At 43.8% G+C, this 27,935-nt stretch overlaps 1 long non-coding RNA gene across 1 annotated transcript in view; it reads right to left on the bottom strand.

Annotated features, from left to right (window-relative positions):
* LOC128341937 (uncharacterized) overlaps positions 1–18,586 on the bottom strand; it is a 32,708-nt gene extending 14,122 nt beyond the window's left edge. Inside the window, exon 1 of the long non-coding RNA XR_008314684.1 lies at positions 18,386–18,586. This is a non-coding gene — a long non-coding RNA (uncharacterized LOC128341937). The remainder of the gene's footprint in view (positions 1–18,385) is intronic.
* Positions 18,587–27,935: the final 9,349 nt, after the last annotated feature.

Genomic DNA, 27,935 nt, shown 5'->3' with positions numbered 1-27,935 from the left:
CCAAGGAGCACTTTTTATCAGCTTTAGCTGATACTACATCCATTTCTAGAGATAAATAACTTTAAAACAGTAGTACATATGCTGGTAACCTTCATGCTTGGCTACTCTAACGCATTCTATGTGGTGCTGCCTTTGCACATAGTACGGGAACTACAACTGGTACAGAATGCAGAAGCCAGGTTGGTCTCTGAGACAACCCAAAGGTTTGACCATACCGTATTTTATGGACTATAAGACTCACTTTTTTCCTCGAAAAATATCCGCCAAAATTCAGGAGCGTCTTATATGTTTTAACAGTTTAATATGTTAAAACTCTGAAAAACTGGATTAAAATTAAGGTGCGTCTTATAGTCCGTAGCGTCTTATAGTCCGTAAAATACGGTATTACACCGATCCTGAAAGAACTGCACTGGCTGCTGATATGTTTCTGAGTGAAATACAAAGTGCTGGTCATTACCTATAAAACCCTTAAAGGCTTGGATCCAGGGTTTTTAAGAGAGCACCTTCTTTTTCATGGACCCTGTCGCCTATTAGTATCATCTGGGGAGCTCTGGTTATGGTTGCCACTGGCTCGTTGGGTGGTGACTCAGGACTGGGCTTTCTCTGTGGCTGCTCCAGGGCTTTGGAATAAGCTCCCTGTTGAAATAAGAGCATCTCCTTCTCTGCTTGCTTTTAGGAAGACCCTCAAGGCACATCTGTTTTCTCAGGCTTTTAACTGAAATTAATTTTAAACTGTTTAATGTGTTTTTATCTTATGAAATTGTTTTTATTTATTTTGCGGAATTTTCACTGTTTTTACTCCATTTTATAATTGTGTTTTAATTCCGTACACTGCCTAGGGATGCACATATCAGGCGGTATAAAATATGATAAATAAATAAATAAGTTGGTTTCAAAGATCATCCAATTAATTTAGTTATTAAAGGAACAAGGAATTCTATGATGTTTTCAGTGAGGAATCATTAGGCATATTTTCACTGTAGTAGAAGAAAAGCTAGTTTAAGCTTGCTGGGAGGCAAGATGTGGGTGGCAGGTCAGACAAGACAGGCATCCTTGCAGCTTCTTACTGGCTTAGTGCCTCCAGCCTAATCCAATAAAGTATATTCAGTCACTGAATATTATTGGTAGAGAAAGAAGGAATCACAGACCTTTGACTCTGACCACACATTCCTGATTGAGTGTTTGGGTTTTTTGTTTGTTTGTTTTTGTCTTGCACTGATGCTTCTGAGCTGACTAGGGAGCAGCAAACAGCAGAAACAGCCTGTTTGAGTAATAAGAACCTGGAATCCAGTAGCTGCACCTAAAAGGTACGCAAGCCATCTTGCGAGTTTTATATTTATTAGTGATTTGGAAGTTACTTCCAGGGCTAATGTCTTTGTTATATGTTTAACTTATTTATGTACAATATATATATTGTTGAATAAATCTAGTATTGAAATATAGTATATTCAGTTTTTGGAGAAAATTGAAACTAACTCTTGCAAGTTCACTTAAAGCTATACACATACGTATACATAACTAGCCTGCAGCGGCTGAGCAAAACAGGAGCATGCCTGGTTCACAGCTGTATCTATCTAATAACTGCAGTGGGTTTAGCTCAGAAGGCATCAAACTTGCTTTCCAAATCTCTTTGCCCGTTTCCTTACTGACCTTCAATATTCCTTCCTCCTCCTTTCCCTTACTTAGCTCCTCTATACTGCAGCACGCACATAGTCTTTGCAAACCAAACTGTGCAAGTTAAGTATATACATATGCAAATCTTCTGCTTACATGTGTGTTTTAAGTTCACAGAAATTGGATAATTTAGGACAGAACTCCAGACCTCTATATTTTATAACCATTTCCAAATAAGTGCCAATTAATTCAATAACGATGCCATGTGTTTTAAAACAGGATGAACTCTTATTAAAGACCCTCTTCCTACGGTCTTTTGAATTTCTTAACCTTAAGCTGAAAATAGCCTAGTTATAATCAGTTATGAGTTATTATGTGGGTATATATACCTCATATGCTCAGATATATTTGCACTGAATCTTTGTAAAAGCACTGGTTTCTAAAAAGTTAAACTTGACCCACTAATAATTGACAGTCAGATGGAAAGGGCTAAATTCCTTGAATAAATTGTTCATTACAGATCGTTTGCTCAGCTGCAGCTTGGCTCCTTTGACTGTTTTCCGCATTTTTCACTGAACACCAAACACATTAGCTGGGCATAAAGCATTAGCTTGTGGAAAAACTAAGTTCACAGCATAGCAACAGATCCATCTCCACAATACTTAAACAATAAATAAAAAGCACCTGCTAAGATGCCTTGAAATGAGAGAGCAGTCTGACGGATGGATGCTAATCCTGCAGTGTGGAACACGCACCCGTCTTTAGCACGTGAGATGGGATGATGCCTTAAGCAGAGCATGAAGCACAGCATTAATGGGTTGCACAAGTTGCCAGGCCCATGTCAAAAATGCCAGCATGTCCCAACACTTGATGTAGAAACTGACGGCATCTATCTTTGTGTTTGCAGAGTCTTATTAAAGACACTCTTCCCACAGTCTTTGGAATTCCTTAACCTTAACTTAAAGCTGAAAATGGCCTAGTCATACTCTTTCTTTAAATGGCACTCTCCTTTGGAAGGGAGAAGAAAAGTGAGGGATTTTGCTAGTCTTTTTAATTACCAGTAGTTGGTTAAGAATTCAGCTCAACTAATCCTTTTCTGACTAACCAGGGATGTATGACTAAGATCCACTGAAATGAATGGAACTCAAGTTAGTCGCAATTAACCAGGCCCATAATCAGCCTAAAGGTTTGGGGGTCACACACAAAAAAGTAGGTGGGCGGCTTATCTGGTCCCTATCAGTCCTAATATTAAAAATTATTTGTTTGTAAAAGCTGTGGGGGCAGAGAAAAATTTAGCACGGGCAGGCCTGCCGTAAGTCCCCCAGCTACAGCTACAGCTGGGGGACTAATTTGTCTCCTTTATTTCAAAGGTCTGTAGTCCTGCCTAACTTTCTTTGGATAAACTCTATACTTTCCCATACCCATAGGTGATGTCAGAGAGCTGCCTGCCCAATGTGCATCGATTCGAAATATTATCTGAGAAGCCACTGATTGTAGTTGACATACTGCACAACATAGCATGCACATCACAGTATAACATCTGTGCAGTTGCACAAGCACACTCTTGTGCTACATATAAGAATTGCTCAAATGTAGTTGCATAATTGCTGGACATGATTTCCAATGACTGGCAATTGCACAACTGTATTTGAGCAATTCTTGCATGTAGTGCAGCAGGGCTCTTGTGCAATTGAGCAAATGTTATGTTGTGGCATACATATAACATTGTGCAGTATGTCAGCCCCTATTCCTGTGTGAAAGGACTTCCTTGTGTTCTTCTGATACAGCAAGAAGGCAAGCAGTCAACGACACTGGTAACATGAGGGCTGCAGCAAAGCCGCAGGATAAGCCACGATGCTTTTAAAACCTAGTGGCTGTGGGAGCAGCATCATAGCATTTAGCTCAATTTGCATCTATGGGGATAAGTCACCAGGTTTTTAAAGCATTGGAGGTTATCTTGCACCTTTGTTGCAGCCCCGCATGGAGCCTTATGGCTGTGCATCATGCTAGCCAATATTTCTGAGCTGTTACTTTTTTACTTTGGAGTTTAGGCCTATTTTGTTTTCTGGGAAGCATTTTTCTTTGGTCTGATAGACAAAATAACAACAACAACAACAACAACAATCAGTAGCGATATAGCAATGGAGTTTGGACTAGACAAGTGTGCTGCATTAATAATGAAAAGAGGAAAAATAACAAAAACAGAATGAATAGAACTGCCCAATGGAAGCAAGATCAAGAACCTGGAAGAGAAAGAACGTTACAAATACTTGGGCATTCTCCAGGCTGATAACATCGCACACACTGAAGTTAAAAGAAAAATTGGAAGTGAATACTTCAGGAGAGTTAGAAAAATCCTCAAGTCCAAACTCAATGGCGGGAACACCATACAAGCCATAAACACCTGGGCTATACCTGTTATCAGATACACTGCAGGAATAATAGACTGGACCCAGGCAGAACTAGAGACACTAGATTGTAAGACCAGGAAAATCATGACCATCAATCATGCTCTGCACCCCCGCAGTGATGTCGATAGGCTCTACCTTCCTCGCAGCTCAGGTGGAAGAGGAATGCTGCAAGTCCATCAAACAGTAGAGGAGGAGAAAAGAGGCCTTGAAGAATATATAAAGGACAGTGAAGAAGATGCACTTCAAATGGTCAAGAACAAGAAACTATTCAACACCAATGAAAGAAAGCAGGCCTACAAGAAAGAACAAGTCAAGAACCGAGCAGAAAAATGGAGAAATAAGCCCCTGCGTGGTCAATATTTGCACAATATAAGTGGAAAATCAGACATCACCAAGACCTGGCAATGGCTTAAGAATGGCAACTTAAAGAAAGAAACAGAGGGTTTAATACTGGCTGCGCAAGAACAGGCACTAAGAACAAATGCAATAAGAGCAAAAGTAGAAAAGTCAACAACAAACAGCAAGTGCCACCTTTGTAAAGAAGCAGATGAAACCGTGGACCACCTAATCAGCTGTTGTAAGAAGATCGCACACACTGACTACAAACAAAGGCATGACAAGGTAGCAGGGATGATACACTGGAACATCTGCAAAAAATATAAGCTACCTGTAGCTACAAATTGGTGGGACCATAACATTGAAAAAGTTGTAGAAAATGAAGATGCAAAAATATTATAGGACTTCCGACTACAAACAGACAAACATTTGCCACACAATACACCAGATATAACTGTAGTCGAGAAGAAAGAAAAACAAGTCAAAATAATCGACATAGCAATTCCAGGTGATAGCAGAATAGAAGAAAAAGAAATAGAAAAAATCACCAAATACAAAGATCTACAAATTGAAATTGAAAGGCTGTGGCAGAAAAAGACTAAAATAATCCCAGTGGTAATTGGTGCCCTAGGTGCAATTCCAAAAGACCTTGAAGAGCACCTCAACACCATAGGGGCCACAGAAATCACCATCAGCCAATTACAAAGAGCAACATTACTGGGAACAGCCGATATTCTGCGATGATATCTATAATAACAGCAACATCATTGATAATAAAATTCAGCCATCCCCGGTCCTTGAGAAGGACTCGATGTCTGGATAAAACAAACCCGTCAATAACACCTGTCTCCCTGTGTAAATAAATAATAATAATTCGATTTCTATACCGCCCTTCCAAAAATGGCTCAGAGCGGTTTACACAGAGAAATAACAAACAAATAAAACAAATAAAATGGAACCCTGTCCCCAAAGGACTCACAATCTGAAAAGAAACATAAGATAGACACCAGCAACAGTCACTGGAAGTACTGTGCTGGGGGTGGATAGGGCCAGTTACTCTCCCCCTGCTAAATAAAGAGAATCACCACGGTAAAAGGTGCCTCTTTGCCCAGTTAGCAGGGGTTATAGCATTGCCTGCATAGTCTGATTTGAACAATATTGTTTCCCATAGACAGGCAGAGTTTGGGAAGCAGTGAGAATTACTAATGATGCATTAGAGCCAGTTTATACATCTGTTTGCCTCATTCAATAACACTGTTCCAAAAGAACATGAGCATGAATCTAGAATGAAAGAATCAATTCATTTCATTTATTCATTTATTTACTGAATTTATATACCACCTAATATAGAAATCTCAAGGTGGTGTACAGAATTAAAACATAATATAAAATATAAAACATTTCAAATTCATAAAAAGAAAAAAAAATAGATAAAACACATTACAATTTGAATTTTTTATTTGCCTTTTTATTTTTAAGGGAGGTTTGGGGTTTTATTTTGTTTTTACATCAGTACCACTAGTCTGGAGGAAAAAGGACTTGACATTTACCATTATTTATAGGTTGGGCAAAGACATAGTCCACGCTCGGACATAATGGCACATTTGAGGTAAACACGCCATAGGTTTGAGTTTGTGATTGTATGAAAGCATAAAGCCATGGGTTTTTTTACCCAACTGTAGCTCTGTTTTTGCTCCAAAACCTGAATTTGAACTCTTGGTCTGTAGTGAGTTTCACTGCTGAAACCTGAGGTTAGAAGGCACCATTGTATCATCCAAATTCTGCCACTGCTATCACCTTGGTTTGATGTGCAAGCCCTTCCTGCCACCATAGAGAGCAAACCAAAAATGTGTCTGTTCTAGGACAGCCACATTTCTCACTGAGTGCCTCTTGGAACTGATGCCCCGCCTTCTGCCGTCCACTTGCTCCTCCTGCCACTGCTTGGCAAAAGGGATGCCACGTCCTTGCAGTTCCTGCTTTTAAAGGGATGGAACAGCATTGGGGAAAGCATCCTATATAATAAAAGGCTAAGTGAGTGGCCGTGGCTTTGGAATGTTGGGGATCTGCGTCCCTGCCTCCCTGGGCTGTTCTGGGCCTGCGCGAAGCGCAGGCCCAGAAGAGCCCAAGGGACACAGGACTGCAGACACCAGTGTCCCACAGCCACGGGCGGCCATTAGCCGGTGTGTGGCGGCGGGGGAAAGTGGCCGAGGTGGCGGCAGAGCCGCCGCCTCGGCCATGAGCTGCGGCACGGCGAGAGGAGGCCGAGGCAACCAGAAGCGGCCGCCCTGAAAAAGGCGAGGGCAATGGCGGCGGGGGAAGACCGAGACAGGGGACAGGGAAGCTGGGCGAGGTGGCGGCGAAGCCGCCAATGAGGCCCCCGCCCGCTCACAGCCGTCGCCCCCGCCTGCTCACCCTCCCTCCCAGCTGCCCAAAATCACCTTCCCCGCTCCCCCCCCAAAAAAGATTAAGGGCCAAAATGGCCCATGAGAAGGTCGCCGCCCCCGCCTATCGCCCTCCCGCCCACCCAGCTGCCGAAGACCACCTTACCCGCTCCAGCCCGAGGGAAAAGAGAGGAGCTCACGAGCAGAGCTCCTCTCTGTGCTAAATCACTGCTCAAACTGCCGCTATGGACGCAAAGGACGCCTATTGCGTCCATTGCGACAGTATGGGCAGCAGCTTAACACAGAGAGTAGCTCTGTTCCCGAGTTCCTCTCTTCTCCTTCGGGCTGGAGCGGGTAAGGTGGGCTCCGGCAGCTGGGTGCGCGGGAGGGCGATAGGCGGGGGCGGCCACCTTCTCATGGGCCATTTTGGCCGTTATTCATCCACACAACCCCCCCCCCCAAAAAAAAGTATAAGCAAAAGGAAGAACAAAAACAGAGACAACAACAAAAAAAACAAAAAGAGAGAGGGGACAAGGGGGAAAAAAAGAGACAGAGAGAGAGAGAGACAGAAAAGACGGGATAGAAAGCTAGCGCCCGTTATCATAACGGGCTTAAAAATACTAGTGCTTTAAATAAAAGAAGAAGAATAGACACATGTGCAAGGACAACTTTCATTGACCTATCACCCGATCTAGACCCATTCCTATTGTTCTCAGAACTTATCAATGGAGTGTGGTTTCTTTGGTCTTAATGTACACAAGAGTGCAAGAGGGAGGGAACCAGACCAAGGGACATGCCCAAGAATCCCGAGGGAAGACACCAGTTGCTGGATCACGAAAGGGCTGGGGCTGCTTGTCTGGTACTCCAGGACCAGATCCCATTGACTTTCTAGGGTTCACTGTAACCAAGTTGACAACAGATTTGCAGAACTTGGCAAAGCAATGAGAAAGAACCAACACACTCCCATCCTCATGCTGACTTGTTGGCTGGCGGTGGGGTGGGGTGGGGGGAGGGAAGCCTTCTCATGAGTGGGACAGTCCGTGGAGAAAACAGAAAAACTAATGTGTTTCAACTCTCTGACTGCACTTTCATGAGCTTACCCCTGCTAACTGGGCAAAGAGGCACCTTTTACCGTGGTGATTCTCTTTATTTAGCAGGGGGAGAGTAACTGGCCCTATCCACCCCCAGCACAGTACCTCCAGTGACTGTTGCTGGTGTGTGTCTTATATTTCCTTTTAGATTGTGAGCTCTTTGGAGACAGGGATCCATCTTATTTATTTATTATTTCTCTGTGTAAACCACCCTGAGCCATTTTTGGAAGGGCGGTATAGAAATCGAATTAATAATAATAGAAGAATCAACCTCCCAACTATAGGAGCCCTAGCTCTTGTGGGGCTCCTGGCACCACTTGTTAACAACAGAACTCATACTCCACACCTTCCCCCTTCCACCCAACCTTTCCAGACTTAAATGTAGTCCAGGCTGCTTGAGGTGTCTGAGTGGCTCTGTGCTGGGTGGGCAGACAAGGAGAGATCAGGAATGAATCAGTAACAGCTGTGTCCAATCCTGCAGTGAATGCAAACTAGCCACCACAGGGCACTCTGGCATGGAAAACCCATGGATTTGAATGGTCCCTGGCCAGCTAGGTGGCCATGAATAGCAAGATTGCGCATAGAGATCTGTTGTGGAGAGACCAGACTCTTTTAAGGGGCATTTACTGTATATTCTTGGTCACCAGCAGTCACCAGGACTGGGAGGGATGTTGCTGGGACTCCCTTTCCAGAGCTTTGGAGGAACTGTCAACTGGGCTGGGTGGTAAAAGCCCTCCAGCCCACATACATGTCTCTATGGCCAGGCACTCTCATGAGAAAGTGGTCCACTCCAGAGCAGGATCTGTCTTCATCACATATCTCTTATGTGATTTAATCCTGCTCTAGATGGGTGGTTCTTCTCATGAGGTTTGGCTGACCAAACATGCTTGTTCCCAGGGGAGATCACCCCCCGTCTTTCCCCTACAAAGTTGTATTAAAAAAATAGAACAATACTGCCAAAAAAATTGAAGGGGTAATGTCAACCTCTTCCTAGCAATCTCATCCATCCATCCATAAGCACTCATGCAAAGGATGGGGGTGGGGGGGTCTAGGGGGAGAGGAAAAATAGTAATCCCTGGAGAAATGGGAAGGGTATGAGTCTCATGTCATATCTTCTGGAGAATGGGCTGGTGTGGGTGTGTCACAAATGACCATTGCCAGTAACAAAAACCCTAATTCAGCCAACATATGAGGAAGAGTAGAGGGACTGCTTGTGCAGTCCATCTTTAACCAGTACCAGTGGTAAGAGAGGGGCCCAATCCTCTCCTCTCAGGAGAGGGAAGAGGGGGCCCCACAAAACCTATCCTCCCCAACTGCAGAAGACAGTGGTGAAAGCAGTGTGATGAAAGGGTTAAAGTGTCTTTGCCCTGCTGAGGATGGATGAAAACTGCCAGAAAGGCATGATTGCACTGAGCACACCCATGGTTGCAGCTTCACCAGAGTGTTTACACTTTGCCAACCGTCTGGCAATGTGAGAGGAAAGGAGCTTTCTGTGATGCAGCTTGGGTGGACTAGGAAGAGGAAGGGATTCTTCTGCCCAGAAATCGCAGGTTGCCAAACCACAGTTGATCATTCACCTGTGGTATGATTCTCGGCTTCACAGATTAACCACAGCTTCATCTGACCGAGGTTTCACACTATGTCCGATAATAGATTCAGGCTCTGAAGCTAAAGGAGCAAAAGAATATGGAGTTCACTGACTCTCTGCAGTCTTCTTGAAGGAGAAAGGAAGGAGACAAGCCATTAGGAATGTGCACACTGCCTTGAGGTTGAGCCGGTTTGCCATTGAACTGGGCCTGTTTGATGGCTTGCGCTCAAGCCATACAGGGTCCAGTTCAGTTTGGTTAGGCCTGACTTCAAGCCGAATCTCCCGGGCTGACTCGGGGGTTCTGGAAGTTAAATTTTAAAAAATTATCTTACTGCCCGATCCTGTGACCTCCAAGGGTGCTGCCAAGGCTGCGGGGATTCCAGCTCCCCCCATCAGTCTCCCCCGTCTTTTTAGGGCTGGTTTGGCCAATTTACAGGCCTTTCTGGCCCTCTGCCTGCTTGTGGTGGCCATTTTGATGACCGCTGCACATGTGCACTGGCCATTTGTATGCCCGGCTCAACATGCACAGAATTGAATTGGGCCCAGTTCGGTTCGAGTCCAGTTCTATTCGAACAGAACCAGGCTTTCCGATTCCATGCACACCCCTACAAACCATGACTGCTGGGAATGCCCCATTTCAAACTATCCCTACCTAGAATGCCCCAAGAGACATGTGAAGCTGAAGATCTTTTCCTGTGCAGAAAGCTTGCAGTTCCTTCTGCTGTATAAAGTGGCAACTGTGCTGAGACCCATTCTGATACCAGCACAAAAGAGAGTGAACATCTGGTTCATCCCTGAAGTTTAGCACTCGGCTAGATTGGCATGAGATATGCTCCAACTCTGTCATGTTGAACATGGAGTTGACATCATAAACTTTGAGGAGGAAAGTTCATGAAATGTGAACCTAGGACTGTATGCTATAAGAAGACAGTTCACTTTTTAAAAGTGCTATACATCAGGAAAATTCTGTGCAGGGTTTCCCAGGCTAAGAACAGCATTTGTTATTTTGAAAAGGATTTCAGGTGTTACTTTTAAAAACATGCCCATTGGAGATATTTTAGCTATACATTTTGTAAAGAAAATGAAAGTTCCAGTGCTGCCAGCAAAAATGCCCTCGGTGAGAAGTAAAGAGTTATGATGCTGATTTGAGCCAATTGTGCAAATTTCAGCAATTTCAATTAGACTGATTAATCTTCGTTACTGACACTATTTGTTATGCTTATAGATTGCACATGTGCTTTTTAATATAGCCTGCAAAAAATATAAATGTTTGTAACAATTCTTCAAGTGTGTTTATGGGCTTGTTCCTAATGGGAGGCCATAGAACTGACTGCAGCTGCTCCCAAACACTGAAATCAAGCTTGTGAGGGGACTTGGCATGAAATTCTCCCTGTGTGGACCCTGCTCAGTTAGTCAAGAGTTCCTGGCTCCTTAAGACTTTGGTTGCAAGAAAAAGCAGGTACATTTGGCTCCCCCTGGTCCAGTGGCACAGATTTCTGACTGGTCTGCACCTCTTTTTCATCTGTTGGAATATGGAGGGCAGGTACCCCCACTGTCATGAAAGGAAGAGAAAGAGTATCCTGCCCAAGGAGTTTTGTGCTATTCCTCATTTATCCAAGCTGCCTGCAGAGTGTATATGCTGCTATGTACAGAGACAATATAGCAGGAGTAAGTTCCTTGATACTGATTGAAATGGAGGTGAATACCAATATGTTGGTGAAGCCTTGGTGTACATTTTGCAAAGAATTTGCACTGGAGTTAATTTGTACTTTTCATTTGATATCACAAGACCATCCAGTTTGCTTGACTTCGAGCAATTGCTTGAAACAATGCAATTCAGCCCCATTCTCCTGTCAGCAAAAAAAAAAAAGTATAATTGGCACGTTATGGAAAGTCAGTGTGATCACGCCTACCCACGTCTCCCTCATGTTTTGCCTTGGGCAAATCTCACCTCAACGTGTTGACAGAATGTGAAACTGACATATAAATACATACAAACATCTGTATTTGTAGAAAGCAGTGCACACATGTCTGATAATCACAATCCATACCAGGCAAAATGGAGAAGGAAGGGTCATTCATAAGATTATCTGGACTACACAAACTGGAAATTTATATCTAGCGATTATGTTATACTCAAAAGATGAGACCAGTGCCCAATCTTGCTTCAGCGGTCGCCCCATTCAATAAGGTTGTTCACATGACTGAAACAATGGCGTGGGGAGAGGGCTGGCGGGGAATCAGGCTCCTCCCTGCCTCCCTGCACATGATCAAATAGGGTTCCGCCACTCATGCTACACACGAGCCTCACCGCCGCAAGCTGCAGAGCACAGAGCCGGAGGAGGAAGTCCTCTGGCATCCCTCAGCACACCGTGACAGAAGCGTAGTACATTGAGGGATTCCCCCACAGCTGAGCACTCTTGCCACCCAGCTCTGTGTGTGCTGGGGCTGCAGGCAGCCCCAGTGCACACATGACTCATTTCCTGGGTAGAAGGGCATGCTTGTGCACTTCTACCTAGGTCATAGCCCAGGGTAAAACCTCAGGCTACCCAGCAAGGCAGCACCAGGATCAGCCTCAAGCCTGGTACTTCACGCAAGCAGCCCTGCCCCAATAGGGCTGCACAAGCCCAGGTAGGCCTGCTCGTGTGAAAAGCCTTTATGTGCTTGGTTATACTCAGCTTAGTTGATATGTGAATAGGATTTCTGAGATGTGATTTTTTTTAAAAAAATCATGAACCTGAAAACAAGAGTGTTTGCCATATAGTATTACTTATATTGGTTATATCAGTTGTAAGGGTAGAAGGCTGGTTATGAAATTAAAGTTTCTTTTAGAGAGCAACATAATTCATTTCTAGACCATCACATGCAACAATGTGTTCCCCCAACTACTGAGCTACACCTAAAGCAGAATCGTGCGGTGCAGCCATCCCTAGAGTGTTCTATATCAGACTGCATAAGAACAGTCCTGCTGGATCAGGCCCAAGGCCTCTCTAGTCCAGCCTCCTGTTTCACACAATGGCCCAACACATGCCTCTGAGAAGCCCACAGGCAAAATATGAGAGCATGCCCTCTCTCCTGCTCTCGCTTCCCTGCAACTGGTATTTAGAGGCATCTTGCATCTGAGGCTGGAGGTGGCCTATAGCCCTCAGACTAGTAGCCATTGCTAGACCTATCCTCCATGTCTAAACTCTTCTTAAAGTGATCCAGGCTGTTGGCTGTCACCACATCTTCTGGGAGATAATTCGATAGGTTAATTATGCATTATGTGAAAAAGTACTTCCTTTTGTCGGTCATAAATTTCTTGGCAATCAGTTTCATGGGATGACCCATGGTTTTAGTATTATGCGAAAGGGAGAAAAAATTATATCTCTCCACTCTCTCTACACCATGCATGATTTTATAGACCTCTATCTATGGACACGCCTCAGTCTTTTTTCTAAACAAAAAAGCCCCAGGTGTCGTAGCTTTGATTCATAAGGAAGGTGCTCTATGCCCCTGATCATCTTGGTTGCCCTCTTCTGCACCTTCTCCAGTTCTGAAATGTTCTTTCTGAGGTATGGTGACCGGAACTGTATACAGTATGCCAAATGTGGCCACACCATAGTTTTATACAAGGGCATTATAATAACACCATAGTTTTATACAAGGGCAGTTTTATTTTCATTCCCCTCCCTAATGATTCCAAACATGGAATTGGCCTTCTTCACAGCTGCCACACATGCAGTAGACACTTTCAACGATGTCCACAATGACCCAAAGATCTCTCTCCTTGCCAGTCGCCAACACCGTAGACCACATCAGTTTATATTAGGGGTGCACAAACAGGTTCGAATCTGAACCGGTTTGATATCAAACCGGTTCGGTTTGAAGGTTCAGGGCCGAGCCGAACCACCCCTGGTTTGGCTTGACCCCAGACTAAACAACTTTTCAGTCGAGCCTTTTCTAATTTTTTTTTTAAACTTACCCCTTCCGAGGGCTTCTCTGAGGTGGAGGGGGGTGGTTCTGAAGAGGTTCCCCCTCCCCCCACCAGGCTTTCTTTTTGTAAAATCACCTGGTTCAGTCATCTTCAGCCCTTCCCTGGCCTATTTCCTGGCACAGCCACCATTTTGGAGGCTGCTGCACTTGCGCAGTGGGACCCTGCATGACTGGGTCATGACTTGGTGGCTGCATGTATGCTGAATTTGATCACACTATGGTCACTGTTCCCTAAAGGTTCCATGACACTGATATCTTGCATCTGATCCTGGACAACACTCAGGATTAAGTCAAAGGTCGCCTTCTCTCTGGTTGGTTCCATGACCAACTGTTCTAGGACACAGTCATTCAGCGTTTCTAGAAATGTGGCCTCTTTGTCATTACTTGAATGTGAATGTACCCAGTCTATGTGTGGGTAGTTGAAATAACCCATTATTACTGTCCTGTCTCTCTTTGACACCTCCCTGATTTCCTTCTGCAACTCCAGTCACCGTCAGTGTTTTGATCAGGCGGGTGATAGCATGTCCCTTGTAACACATTTCCTTTCAGAACTTGTATTGTCACTCACAGAGTTTCTGTAGAAGACTCCAGTCTTCCTAGGTTTTCTAGCTTGTTAGATTCTATCCCTTCTTTGCAGACCATACAAACTAATTAATGAGGCTTAAAATGTGATGAGCTCCTAATACAGACTCTCAAACAATGAACCCTTAGAAGATATTTGTATGGAACCATATTCTAGAGCAGGGCTGCACAACTGCAGCCCTCCAGCTGTTTTTGACTACAACTTCCATCATCCCCAACCACAGCAGCCCATAGTCAGGTATGACGGGAATTGCAGTCCAACATCTGTAGGAGGGACAATGTTGTGCAGCCCTGCTTTAGAGCCACAACTGCGATACCTATGAAAGAGGATTTCTGTATGGCTTAGGTGGTATTTACATAGGAACATATGAACATAGGAAGCTGCCATATACCAAATCAGACCATTGGTCTATCTAGCTCAGTATTGTCTACACAGACTGGCAGCGGCTTCTCCAAGTTTGCAGGCAGGAATCTCTCTCAGCTCTATCTTGGAGAAGCCAGGGAAGGAACTTGGAACCTAGATGCTCTTCCCATAGCAGTTCTATCCCCTGAGGGGAATCTCTTACAGTGCTCACATGTAGTCTCCCATTCAAATGCAACCAGGGTGGACCCTGCTTAGCTAAGGGGACAAGTCATGCTTGCTCCCACAAGCATGTCCACAAGACCAGCTCTCCTCTCCAAGGAGGTTAGCACTTGTAAGGCTGGAATGGATTGGTAATATGAGAGAAGAAATATAGGTTATCATTGCTAGTGATCAAACAATAAATTCAAGTTTGGATGGCATGTTATTAAACTGCAAATAAAAAAGTATGAACATATTCATGTTCCATATTTCAATTTTAAAAGCCTCCCAGGAAAATAAAAGGTTTGTTTGTTTGTTTGTTTGAAAACAAAGTGCTTTATAATAATAAATATTGTATTATATTGTAATTACTGGTCATTGACCAAAATGAACTAAAACCAATCATAAACACCAGAAGTTACAAAAGAAATAATGGGGCATGTGTTACTGATGTTATGGTACAGTCCTTGGAAAAAAGCTACATCATATAGTTACACTGCATGTATAGATTTACTGTCAGGCCTACTTCACACATGTTGTTTTTCCCATATGGGCAGGGGCGTAGCAAGGTTGTAGTGGGCCCAGAGACAAGATTTTATAATGCTCCCCCACTCACTGAAGCTCATCTCATGAAGTAAAGAAATCTTAAATGAGGCTGAATAGTGGTAACAAAAAGCATATACACACTATGTGCCACAATAGACCATCATCCTAATTTTTTTTTAAAGGTTTTGTAAATTGTGGACGATGCAAGTAATTTAATGGTACTAGAGAAAGACATGTTGTTCTGGTAGCTCCAGGTCTTAATACATCAATTTTGGAGGATGAATACAAGAAGGAAGCTAGGGCGGGTGTGCAGCTGGGGGAGTCAGTCATGTGACTTGCCTCGGTGGGGGGCAAGGCAGTGGGCCTCCAGACAACTGTCTCCCCTTGCCCTATTATAGTTACGCCCCTGCATCTGGGTGTATACTGCATCCCTGCATGGAGGAATGCATACAGAGATATTAAGAACTCATCAACAGTCACCATTTTCTCTTTCCAAATGAAATTAAATCCTGTTGCCTTTGGAAGATCTGTTCTAGTGGCCTTTATTCCTCCAGCTGAAGGTCTCTTGTCCCCACAAGTGTCCCCGCCCTTGTCCTCTTGTTGCCTCTTATGCTTGGAACTGTCTCCCAGAACACCTGGGTGATGCCACCTCTCTTGCTTCCTTCAAATCCTCTTCAAAGGCCACCTTTACAACCCGGGCTAAATATGTGTATATGAAATAAATGCACATGCTCCCCCAGTTTATCATACCTCCAACTCCCTCCTCATCCTCTGCTGTCCCCCTGTGTCAAATTATAGATTGTAAACCCCTTGGGGAAGAGACTTATCTTCTTGTACTTTGGTAAGCATTATGCACCTTGATAGGGAGGGCAGCGGGGAGGGAGAACACACCACGAACGAAAGAAAACACCTGTGTATACACATGCATGTATGATGATCACAGGTCTGTTTTGCATGCGTATGCAACTCAACAAGACCCCTATACAATCTTCATACATGTCAGATAAACTAGCAGTCCCATGGTAGGCAACAGATTCAGGGAGCTCTGCAACATATGCTATCTCCAGGGCTGTACCCCTGTTTCTATCTAGATACTACCACTGAGAGAAATTATTATACACACTCTCTCTCTCCCCTCCATGCAAAATGCTCTTTCTCACACAAATACCTGCAGAGCAGGAGTCTCAGACCACTGACTCCTACAGGTGAATTACTCATTCAGGGAACATCCACACCCATTAAAGAAACATTTAAGGTTCTTTTGTCAAATCTCTGACTGCCATCAGGTGACACTTCAGGCAAAACAATAGCAATAGACCCATTCACAGTAATCACATGGCCAAGCTCACCACATTATTAACAATGTCTTCAGGACCTTTTGTAGCTCCATGGCCTCATAAGCAAAACAGTTCTTATATTAATTTCACTTTTTAAAAATACAGCCAGGAGGTACAAGTCAACCACTTGACAGGGTACATGATACAAGATTCTTGCAAAATGTGCTAACAATCACTCATAACAGAATTTCTACAACTAGACCGAAAAAGGAGTTTAGCTTTAGGGAAATACTTGTTTATACCTTTAAAAATGATCTGACCGAGAAACTATTTTGATGAAGCCATTATACATTTTTAATATGGTTTTGTTTAAATTATAATATTCTCAAGAAATGTTACAGCAGCCCTGCTGCATCAGATCAAATCAAATCCATCTAGCCTAGTATTCCGCCTTCTCCAACAGTCTGTCCCAAGGTGAATAGAAGGAAATATCCTCACTGGAACGTCTATATGGGACTGGGAGCCTTTGGAGCCCTTTATTATTATTATTATTATTATTATTATTATAACATTTATATCCCGCTCTTCTTCCAAGGAGCCCAGAGAAGTGTACTACATACTTGAGTTTCTCTTTCACAACAACCCTGTGAAGTAGGTTAGGCTGAGAGAGAAGTGAATGGCCCAGAGTCACCCAGCTAGTTTCATGGCTGAATGGGGATTTGAACTCAGGTCTCTCTGGTCCTAGTCCAGCACTCTAACCACTACACCACGCTGGCTCTTTACTGAGCGGCTACAATTATGCAAAGTGTAGCAGCAGCAATAACTTGCACATAAAGGAAGTGGTTCATACAACCTGTATCTTCTCATGAGTGCAACTGAGCCATGAATCCATTGGCAGCCCTACTAAATCCATCCTGAGCCCCTCAGGTGGGAGCAGTTGGCAAGTGTGAACTTTTGCTGAGCAATTGCTTATCCTCTATAAGTAACTGAACAAAAAGCCAACTTTAACTGAGAAACAAGTGTTCAATATTTATTACTAACTAAACATAGGCTAAGAAAACAATAAGACTAACAGTCTCTTATGCAGAGGGAGGGAGAACCTCTCAGTTTGAATTCAAGGCAACAAGTGATGAGCAGACAAGCAAACTGTGGCTCCACCTCCAAGCCAGTATATAGATACATTCAAATATAGAAGCATGTCCTGTATAAAGAACTGAGACAATGATATCACTCACACAATTAAAAACTGTGTTCTACCCCGGTTGGGAACTGTGTGTGCTCCCAATTTTGGGTTGTGTGGAAACAAAGTAATAGGAAAACCAGGGTAGAAGTGATTGTGTGGAAGCAAGGTAGGAGGAAAAACTACCCAGATTTTCCTCTTACCTTGCTTCCACACAACCAAAAATTCGGAGCACACACAGATCCCAAACCCATGTAGAACACCATGTTTGATTGTGTGAATGACCTTAATGTCTGTAGCAAATCCCAGCATGAAACAGCAGAGGCTCATGAAGCAGCTCACTACTATTTGCATCTGCTGCTAAGCACCATTGCATGGAAGTGAGGACCTCAACACCTTACTTGTAGTAGTAGAGATATGAGTGCTGTGACAACACCATACAAACATATGGCTGCTAAGTAGCTAACAGCCAGGGTGGGTGGGTGTATCAGAGATTTTAGATTGTGAGCCCTTTAGGGACAAGGAACCATCTTATTTATTTTTCTTTGTAAACCACTTTAAGAACTTCATTGAAATGTGGTATATAAATATCCATAGTAGTTGTAATAGTTGTCAGTGGCCTTCTCACTGGAAATTGCTAGGCACTCAGCAGCTCTGAAGCGCCACAGTGCTAATGTCTCCCCATGCCTTCCACACCAATTCATGATGCGGTCTGGTAAGGTCCCAAGTTCAGTCCCTGGCATTTCCAGGTAGGGCTGAGAAAGACTCCTGCCTGCAACTAGGAGCCAGCCAGGTCCACCCCACCTCCCTCACATGTTGTCTTCCCTTCTCCCCTTGCTTACCTTCTGGCAGGCGCGTAACAACGATCGGGCAAGGGGAGACAGTTGTCTGGGAGCCCCACTACCTGGAGGGGCACCTCATGTGACTCCCCATTGCCCCCTGCCCAGCCCCATAGCCTCTCAGCCACTTGCCCTCTTCGCTGTCTCTCCTGCTTGTTCTGCTGGCCCGCAATGGAAGCAGCAGGCAAGCTGCCAAGAGCTCCTTTTCTGCCGCCTCTCAGCTGATCGGCGGGTGGGCGGGGCTTCCACGGAGGCCTCCGTGTAGGCCGCAGTGAAGCCTGAACTCCAGGAGGGCCCAAGCCAGCCAGGAAGGAGGAGGTAGCCAGAGTGGCCTCCACTGTTCTCTGCAGCAGAAGACCCCTTGCTGCCAGGTAGAGTGTGAACTCCTTTTTGTGGTTACCTTCCCCACCCACCCCCACCCGGATATATAGGGATCTGCTTGCTATAGGGCTTTGAAATGGGGGGGGGGAGGGACTGAGAAGTCTCTGAATGTTTATCTTTAAACAGCTTGGAAAATTTGCTGGCTTAAAAAAAACTATCCAAAAAGTCCTATGAGTGGCTTGTTTCATGGCAGAAAATTACAAAAACTTCTGGAAGAAACAGTATTATATTTATTTTATTCATTCATTCATTCATTTATAAATGCACTTATGTTCCAAGTTGTTTTGCAACCCAGAAGGCCTGAGTGAGAACTGTGAAGCATGTCTTGTGCTTTTATTTTATTTTATTTTTCTTGTGTGTGAACTGCTCCCCAATAACTTGCAGGGACTTCAGGGTCAATCTGGCCAACATGTGAATGCAGCACCTCTATTCCAGAGGAGATGTGTGTTAAAGGGCTTTAAAAGCCTCCTGTGAAAAACCTCCTGCAATCAAACTTTACTGAATTTGTTCAGAATTCTGAGAAAACAAACATAGGCTCATCCTGCATGGTTGAAAGTCTCCTTTGCTAATCTGCACCGAGGGTCCCATTTTAATCATTCATTTTTCTAGTGTGTTCTAGGCATTAAAAGTAAAACAAATGTATAGTACTCAATGTATATCACTATATATTGTGACGTGTGTGTGTGTGTGTGTATTCAGTGAAATGTATTTCCAGGCAGCATACTTATTTTGGAATATCAGACTTAAATCCTTGGGGGCCTGGGGTGTGTGGAGGCCCTGGACTTTGAGGGGGGGGGGCCCATTTTAAAATCTCGTCTCTGGGCCCACTCCAACCTTGCTACGCCCCTGCCTTCTGGGCATGCAGGGATGTGGTTTTAAAATGTAAGCAGCAGGAGAAAGCAGAAGGGGAAGGTGGTGGTAAGGAGGCAGTAGAAGGGAAAGGTGTGGGGAGGCACAGGGAGTGGCAGGCTGGTAAAGTAATGCGTGTGGGTGGTGGTGGCAGGCCTGGATTCCTGCTGCCACTGCCCGAGGCACAGGTGCCTCCTGAGGCTGTCACTTCACCTTGCCTCATTAGCAAGATGCCACTGACTACCCCATTATTCCCAATGGGAGTAGCAGGAGTCCAAGGATACACTCCTTAGTAGGCACAGAGCCTCTCCATCTTCTCAAGCTGTACATGGTAAGTACCATGGAAGAAACAAACACTTAGATAGGCAGCTCACTGTGCAGTAAGTAAGCCAGCAACTTCTTATATTTTGGTTATTTTTAAGGTATGTGGCCATTTTGATACAGTTCTCCCTTAACAGTGCTAACGGTGGATTGTGATCTTTCTTAAACAAGGACCAAGTTCAATACTTGATCAAGATCTTTCCCTCACTCTTTCCTATAACCTTTAATGCCATTGACTTCAATATTAAGGAAAATAGAATAAACATTTGAGTAGCACTTTGCCTCCAGATTAAAACTTAGTTTTCAAAGAAGATAGATCTTTTTGAAAATTACATTTCAAAACATACTCAGTACACTTTCAGCAGGAAAATACATATTGAAATAAAGTTGGTCGAGGCTCCATAAACTAGTGGTTAAACTAGTGGCAGTAGCATTTGACAGAAAATTACATTATTTACTGATTTGATGTTTTTTTCAGATAGGCCATAGTTTCCAAGGCAATCATTCAGATTGAAATCTAATTCTCTAATTTACACCAGTGGTGTGACATAAGAGGAGTGATCTTACAGCTGAAAGTGCCACATGTGCTAATGGCTGAAATCCACAGCAAAAACAATGATCAACCTCCTCGTGAACATTGTAGAGGCACTGTGCGCAAAGCACCTCCACAATGGTTAGTGATCTAGAGTCCTACTGTGCAGGCAGGTGTGGCGGGGGCGATCTTCACTGATCTCTTCTTGATCCAGAAGTGCTCGTTAACACCAATGAATATGTCCCTGAGGGTCGGGGACATCTCCCAGAGAAGAGAGATCAGCAAAAATCACTCCCTGCCCATGCAGCAGGACTCTGGATTAATAAATGCTGCAGAGGCCCTTTGCACACAGTGCCTATGCACTATTAGTGAGGAGGATGGCCAAAGTATTTTGGCTTTAAGGAAGATTCTCATATCCTTTTTTTTAACCCAAGGAAATGCATATAAGTGTATCTTATTAAAAGCTTGCTCAAAAACTTTGTAAAATTGTTCCTTTGCATTACTAAGCCGGTCAGAAATCCAACCAAATTTAGTGGCGTCATAATAAGGTTCATAATAGCATAGCATCCCTTCAATTTCCAAAATATCTTGAACTGTTTTAAGATTGGCTCTGGGCTTCTTAGCAGTTCATATAAATATAGTGACTGTCATCCTGACTACCCAAGCATTCCTGCTTTAAGCAGCTGTAGGGATGGAGCCCTCTCACTGCTCTGTTGTGTTCTAATCTGAATCAAGAACACAATTGTGCAAGAACTAATATTTCAGGGCAGTCTCCCGTCCTCCAAAAGTGCTCTATAGAAGCATAAACATGTCCCTTAAAGCAGGGACATGTTTCTGCTCCACAGAGCTCTTCCAGAGGATGGGAGAGCCGCCCAGAATATTAGAGCTTTAGCAATCTTGTGCAACTGCACTCATCATTCAGAATGCAAAGGAACAGTGCAGAGGCTCTCACTGCATCCCTGCCATTGTTTGAGGCCTGGATGTCAGCCACTAAAATTTTGGTCTACAAAATGGCCATTTCCAACATTAGTCAGGCTTTTAGTTTATTTCTAGTTTTAAATTTTAGAATTTTAATCTGTATTTTAAACTGTTTTAATTGTGTTAAGGTTTTAATTGTTGTGTTTTTTGCTTGTGAACTGCCCAGGGACTTGCAAATGGGGTGATATAAAAATGTGTAAAATAAAATAAACAAATAAAGCATTTCCGTTTATCCATTTCATTAGGATGTATCAGTTGAAATCAGTAAAAAAATAGTACTCAAATTGTGGGAGACCAGATGACAACCAGACCCCTTTCATTTTGTGATGTTCCCCCAGCAACTGATTTGAGAAGGCTACAGGGGGCAATGATTTGGCTGAAAAACTTAGGGCAATCAGGCTTGTGGGTTTCATTAACCCTAACCCTTACCTCTCCCCCTCATAACCTGAGCACTGGGAAAACCCGTAATCCATAGGCAGCCAATCATGTCCAGTGGTATACAGAAGAAATGCAAGGCAGCTCCTAGTCCCTCTTCCCTGGACAGTCAGCTTTGAACTCCCACCAGCTATTTCATATCCCTTTTATTATTCCAACTCCCACACTGTAGCCACAGATGTTATTAATCTATTCAAATAAAATTCACAATTGATACTTGGGCTCTCATGTTTGACATTGCCCTCTCAGATATTTCAGTGTATGAGGTAATGTGTTTAAGATCCAGGGCATTTTTATTTTATTTTATTTTATTTTTATTCATCTGCATTGGTTATTTCAGTTTCTCCTGGCAAAAGCATTTCCATAATTCTGGACAATGCGAACTACCAGGCAAGCATTATACTGGAAAAACTGACTTAACATTCTCAGTCTCAGCAAGTGTCTGTTTCATACATTAAATGAGTTTAATCATATAAACTTTTACTACGCAGCTTGGCAACAGGAACACAGAGGAATTGCATGTTACCAGTTTAATGCACTTAGACCTTTAAATGGCTTCCAATATATTCAGTCATGGCAATCCAAATGAGAATGCTCATATTTTAGGGAAGGCTTAGCAAAAAGAGATGATGTCATGTGAGTGAGCAATACATTAAAATTACAAAGGAAAACATAATCAAGCTTGAATAATATGCCCCCCAAAAGTGCCTAACTTGGCACACCAATCCTAAATAGAATCAATGGGACTTATTTCCAAATAATTTTGCTAGAGAGCATAGTTATCATAACGTTATCTTCCTAGGCATATTGTGAGGATCCAGCCCAGTCATGGTATCCCAATGCTAGCAATGGAAGAGAAAGACTTTCTTTTCACTTTCATATACTACAGCCATGAACAGGGGTCCCTTAGGACCATTGTGAGGCTCCCTATTATGAATCCAGAAGAACCCAAATACACTTGTCTCACCAAACGTAGTGGAACTAAAACCTAACAAACACTTTGAAAATTCCATTTATTTCTCTGGGACAAGGACTACAATCCTAAAGACATCTACTTGGAAGCAAATTCTTCTGAACAAGCACTCTTGATTGGGTATGTGTTTGCATGGATGAATGTACTATACTAGGGGTTCCCAACCTGTGGTACTCCAGATGTTGTTGAACTACAACTCCCATAAACCCCAGCCACAATAAATTGTAGCTGGGGATGATGGGAATTGTAGTTTAGCAAAATCTGGAGTACCACAGGTTTGGAACCCCTATACTATACAACCTGTACAATACCAGATACTGTAGACACAACCAACAAAATTGAGGTAGGAGATGGGTTGCATGATTATAAGAACCCATGCAAATCCCTTCAACCCAAGTTGATCAAAGCAGGGTAACCGAGCTTTTGTACCTTGCTTTTAACCAAATAGAAGGAAAGGAGAGGCCTCCTCCATTGCTTTTCTTGTCATGTTGATCCATTTACTTCTTTTGCCCAGTCACTGGGACCCAAAAAGTCTGGAAACAATTGAGAGCTGTGGTTACAGGGGATGTTGTTAATGGATATGCCACTCTGTGATGGGAATTGGACCAGCTTCAGCAGGGCGGGGTCCCTCCTCTTCCTTTGTAGCCATTTGGAGGGCAGCAGCTAATGTAATGAGGTTTTCTAGTCTACTGGCAGCACAAAGCATACTGGGAAAACATGGAGGCCTTGGAGGACTATCAGCTCCTGATTTCAACAATGGATACCGGGCCTGGCTTAATCGTGCACTTTCAGGATTTACAAATGGAAGTTCTGCTTTTGTGCTACTAATGAGGAAGAAGCCTTCCAATCCTCCAGCCCACCCCAAATGGTTGTGTGAACAGGCCTTGTATGTAGCAATTCCCATAAACATGGGGAAATGTTTTTTCCAATTGTAATCACAGGAACTGGCATGGACCACCTCTTTAGTCACCCAGTCCACATATTACATTCATGCACCTGAGCATAAACCTGGTGCTAGTGAGAACTGTTTGCATGGAGAAAAACTATATTATGTTATCCTTTCTTCCAGGTAATGTGCTTAGAATGGAAGAACCCAGGATTCACTGATGCATTGTCTGGTACTCCCAGAAATGTTCACATTTGCTCCCAGAAATGTGGGAGCTTCTTCAGTTTTCATGAGATTCCATGCTGCAGTGGCATATGAATAATATGACCACATTGGCAATGCTGATGATGTAGGTCTTTCCTATCCAGCTGGCACTCTAAAGGATGGGAAAGGCCTCACCACATAGTCTCACCATGTTCACATACATGCAGAGGAGCACTTAGTCATGGGCCTGGGGGATTTGGTCCGCGGCCTCATGTCTTGGGGTGGGCTCCAAATGTTCCGGGGGGCCTCCCCAGAGCCCAGCCACTGCCTTGTGCCCACTGTGTGATGGGGATGGACACTACAGGGACAGGCATGGGCGGCAGGGTGCAGGCACTTGAGGGGAGACCAAGGTAGGGGAGGTGCAAGCGGCAACAAGAGCTCCTTTCCTGAGCCCACCTGTTGCTCAAATGACAGATCAGGCTGTTTTAGACCCATTTAGGGGTTCTCTGCACATGCAAACTTTTTTTTCAAAGTTTGAAAAAAATATTTAACTTGCCCCAGTGCGCCCCCCCCCCAAGCCCTCAAATAGGGAAGGAGGCCCTCCAAAGCCCTTCAGGTCTGGGCTCCAAAATTACATAGGGGCACCCCTGCACACAGGCCCCTGTTGTGTGAGATCACATAATGAGTTCCAACACTGCTGGGTGTTCATGTTAAGAGCAAAAGGTAAAGTAAAGTTGTGCCATCAAGTTGGTGTTGACTCCTGGAGACCACAGAACCATGTGGTTTTCTTGGAAGAATACAGGAGGAGTTTATTGCCACCTCCTGCGCAGTATGAGAAGATGCCTTTCAGCACCTTCCTATATCGCTGCTGCCCAATATAGGGATTTCCCATAGAGATACTTCACATGACACGTGTGAAGCACCTGACAAGGCTCTGCAGGGAGAGTGGGCTTAGCCCGCTTTCCCCGCAAACAAGCAGCCACTCATAGCTGGGCAGCTGGATTGGCCATCCACACGGCTGCCAGCTCTGTCACAGAGCCGGTGGGAGCTGCTGGGATTGGGGGCTGTGTGGCCCCCAGAAATCCCAGGATTCCCTGTGCAAGTGCACAGGGCGTCCTGGAGAGATCTCCGAGCCCAGGAGGCTGGCTGCAGCCTCCCAGATGGGGTGGGGTCTACTCATGTGTTGCCACGCGCTGTGGCGACACACCAGCAAAACAATGAGGTTAACAGAGTGCTAGTTCCATTAACCTCATTTAAGGGGAGGGGGAATCAGGTTAGCCGCCTTGGGAGAACTGGGCTCGCCTATGAGCCTGGTGGTTCCCACGATCCCTGGAAAGTGGGCAAAGCTCCTTTAAGCCGCTATCCAGTGATCATGGGAAGAGCCTCATAGCCTGAGAAACATAGCAGTGGGGATTCGAACCAGCAGCCTCTTGATCTCTAGGCAAGTTACTTCCCCACTGAGCAATTAGGTGGCTATGTCAAGAACATCTACCTCATGTTAAAAACAAGGTACAGTTAAAAGAGATAATCACAATATATCTCAGTGGGATTTTTCTGTGTTCGCCCACTTTCTCCCCGATGAAGTCTTTCATGAACCTCAATTAACATTATGTCCTCATGCTACCTCTAAATTTCATAAAACAGAAGCAACTTTTACCCCATTGTCACTACCAAAGGAATTTGTATAATTTTGTCTCTTCAAAGAAATGTACCACAAAAACACAAGGGTTTTTATTGGGTTAAAAAAAATTATTTTCTGCAGACTGGCATGTTTTGTTTTTCCTCAAAAATATTTTTAATCGACCACATCTAGTGCCGGAGATTTTGTTTTTCTGGGGTTGCTTCATTTGTTTCCCCAGTCTTGCAATGGACACAAACATGGAGTGAATGTTATATATGTTTTCTAGTGCTTAAATTAAAATGTTAAAGAACACCATAAAAGTTATATTTTTAGTGAAAGACTTCACTCTAGTGGCTAGGGAATTGATGTCAGTCGGAAAATGATTTCCCAGTGGTTTGGTTTTGTAGCAAAAGTCTTCAACTTTTATGTATATAGACTTTGAAGTTGGAAATTGTTGTTAGACTATCAAATATTGTTTGAGGTGTCACTCATTTTTTCTTTTTGTTATGGGAATGGGATCTTAGCAGAGAATTATTGAGGCAGAAAATGAGCATGTGAGTGACACCGAAAAGAAAGGTGTTTATAGGGCATATACAAGGTGAATTGTTGTGGAACCTAAAACAGTCAATAAAATCTTCGTTAATTCTCTAAGTGTCTGGTTTCTTTTTGAAAGAAGGTAGGGTTAAATCTCTTAGGATATCATGCTTGCATGTATCATTTGCTTTGTGGATTATTTTTTTAAAAAATCCCTGCTTGTGTAACCAAACTCTCCGAGTTCTGTAAGTCACACCCAAAGTGGCCATTATCCTGCAGCTAACATGGGCTGACCTGGGAATGGATTACTGACTTTTCTTCATTTATAGGGACTATTCACACAACTGCGCAGGCAGGCCTGTGGGTGGGCGAGAAAGTACCTTCCCCCAGATGATAGATCTTTGTCCCTTTGGCATGCAAGTGGCACACCCACACAACCCACGCTGCCAGGAGGAGTGCAGATCACTATCCGTGCTGCTCCTGCCAGCTTGGATCAACAGAGGCTGGGAGGGACTCATTTTCTCAGCCTCTGAATATCCCACAAGGGACCATGAGATGATGATTGTGGTACTTTGGAGGATTCCCGCATCAGATGGGCACTCTCAGCACCCATCTCTGCCACAAGTCTGGCAGCCAGGTTAGGAGACCATTTGCTCCCTTAACCTTGGCTAAGAGCTTGGCTTAGGAGTGGGGTTAGGCTGGGCGGGGGTGCTGGTATCTGTGCAGAACCCAGCATCCCAGATGAGGGAATGCTGCTCATGAGAACAGCCTCATAGTCTCCATTGTCTCCTGTACACTTTCCATTACTGGGGACATCTCTGCACTTACAGCTTACTCCTTACTCCTCACCAGTAGATGCACCATTCAGTCTTTCTGAAGTGTGAATTCAGGTGCTCAATGACACTGGATGGACTTCCTGTGGGGGACAGGGGGCAAGCCAAGTAGGGCATAGTGTGGTGTTTTCTTTAAAATCATGTTGAGGTCTACACTGCTTCTAGTGAGCTGTTGTACACACGCATCAAACAGAATTAGATGGTAGAATTCTAGACTGTAACATTTCACACTGCAATTGTGGGGACATATGTCGGGTGCTCCCCCTAGCAAAAATCTCTCTGTGTGTAGTACTCCAGCATATCAGAAGGAAGGGGGTACATTAAAGCTTTCACCATGATGTGCTAGTTTTCTGTATGCAGAAAGGTTTTTTTTAAAAAAATGTGTAGGAGCATGCCAAATTACAATTCCCCAGCTGCAGTGTCAAGTGGTTCAGCCCAAGAACTCTGCCAACTTGCATCTTGTTCCATGTAATTTGTATAATGATGCGTTATTCTCTTTTCTTACAATGGAAAAGGTTGTTTTCTTTGAAGACTTCATTCAGAAGTAGAGAAACAGGTCATAAGAACAGCCAATGCAACAGATCAAGGCAATGAAGTAGGTTCAAGTAGCTCTGGAGCCCTCTGAGGATATGGAATGAATCTGGCTAACAGACAGCCCTGTTCCAAACACAATGCTTGGAATCAGTCCCACTGCAATAAAGTAAGATAGAGTCAGCCTTTCTCTGGAGAACTGCAGAAGAAATCATAATTTCCAGGTGCTGGTGTCTGGTATAGAATCATTTTGGTGCTGGCCACAGAGAAAGACAAAAGACAAAGTCAGTGCAGTAATATACTTTATTGGACTACGTTCATTAAGAAGCATACCACTTTTTCTCACTTATTGTCTTTTACTTTAGGGCTTGACAGTCCTTTCTCAGAATCAAATGGAAGCTTCATGGAAGATGTTAGACATATAAAAGTGTGAAACCATCAAGGCCACATACAGAGCTCAGTCTATGGCCCTTTA

The sequence above is a fragment of the Hemicordylus capensis genome, chromosome 2, assembly GCF_027244095.1.
Source record: "Hemicordylus capensis ecotype Gifberg chromosome 2, rHemCap1.1.pri, whole genome shotgun sequence".
Lineage (NCBI taxonomy): Eukaryota > Metazoa > Chordata > Lepidosauria > Squamata > Cordylidae > Hemicordylus > Hemicordylus capensis.
This window is presented reverse-complemented; position numbering and strand designations above follow the sequence as displayed.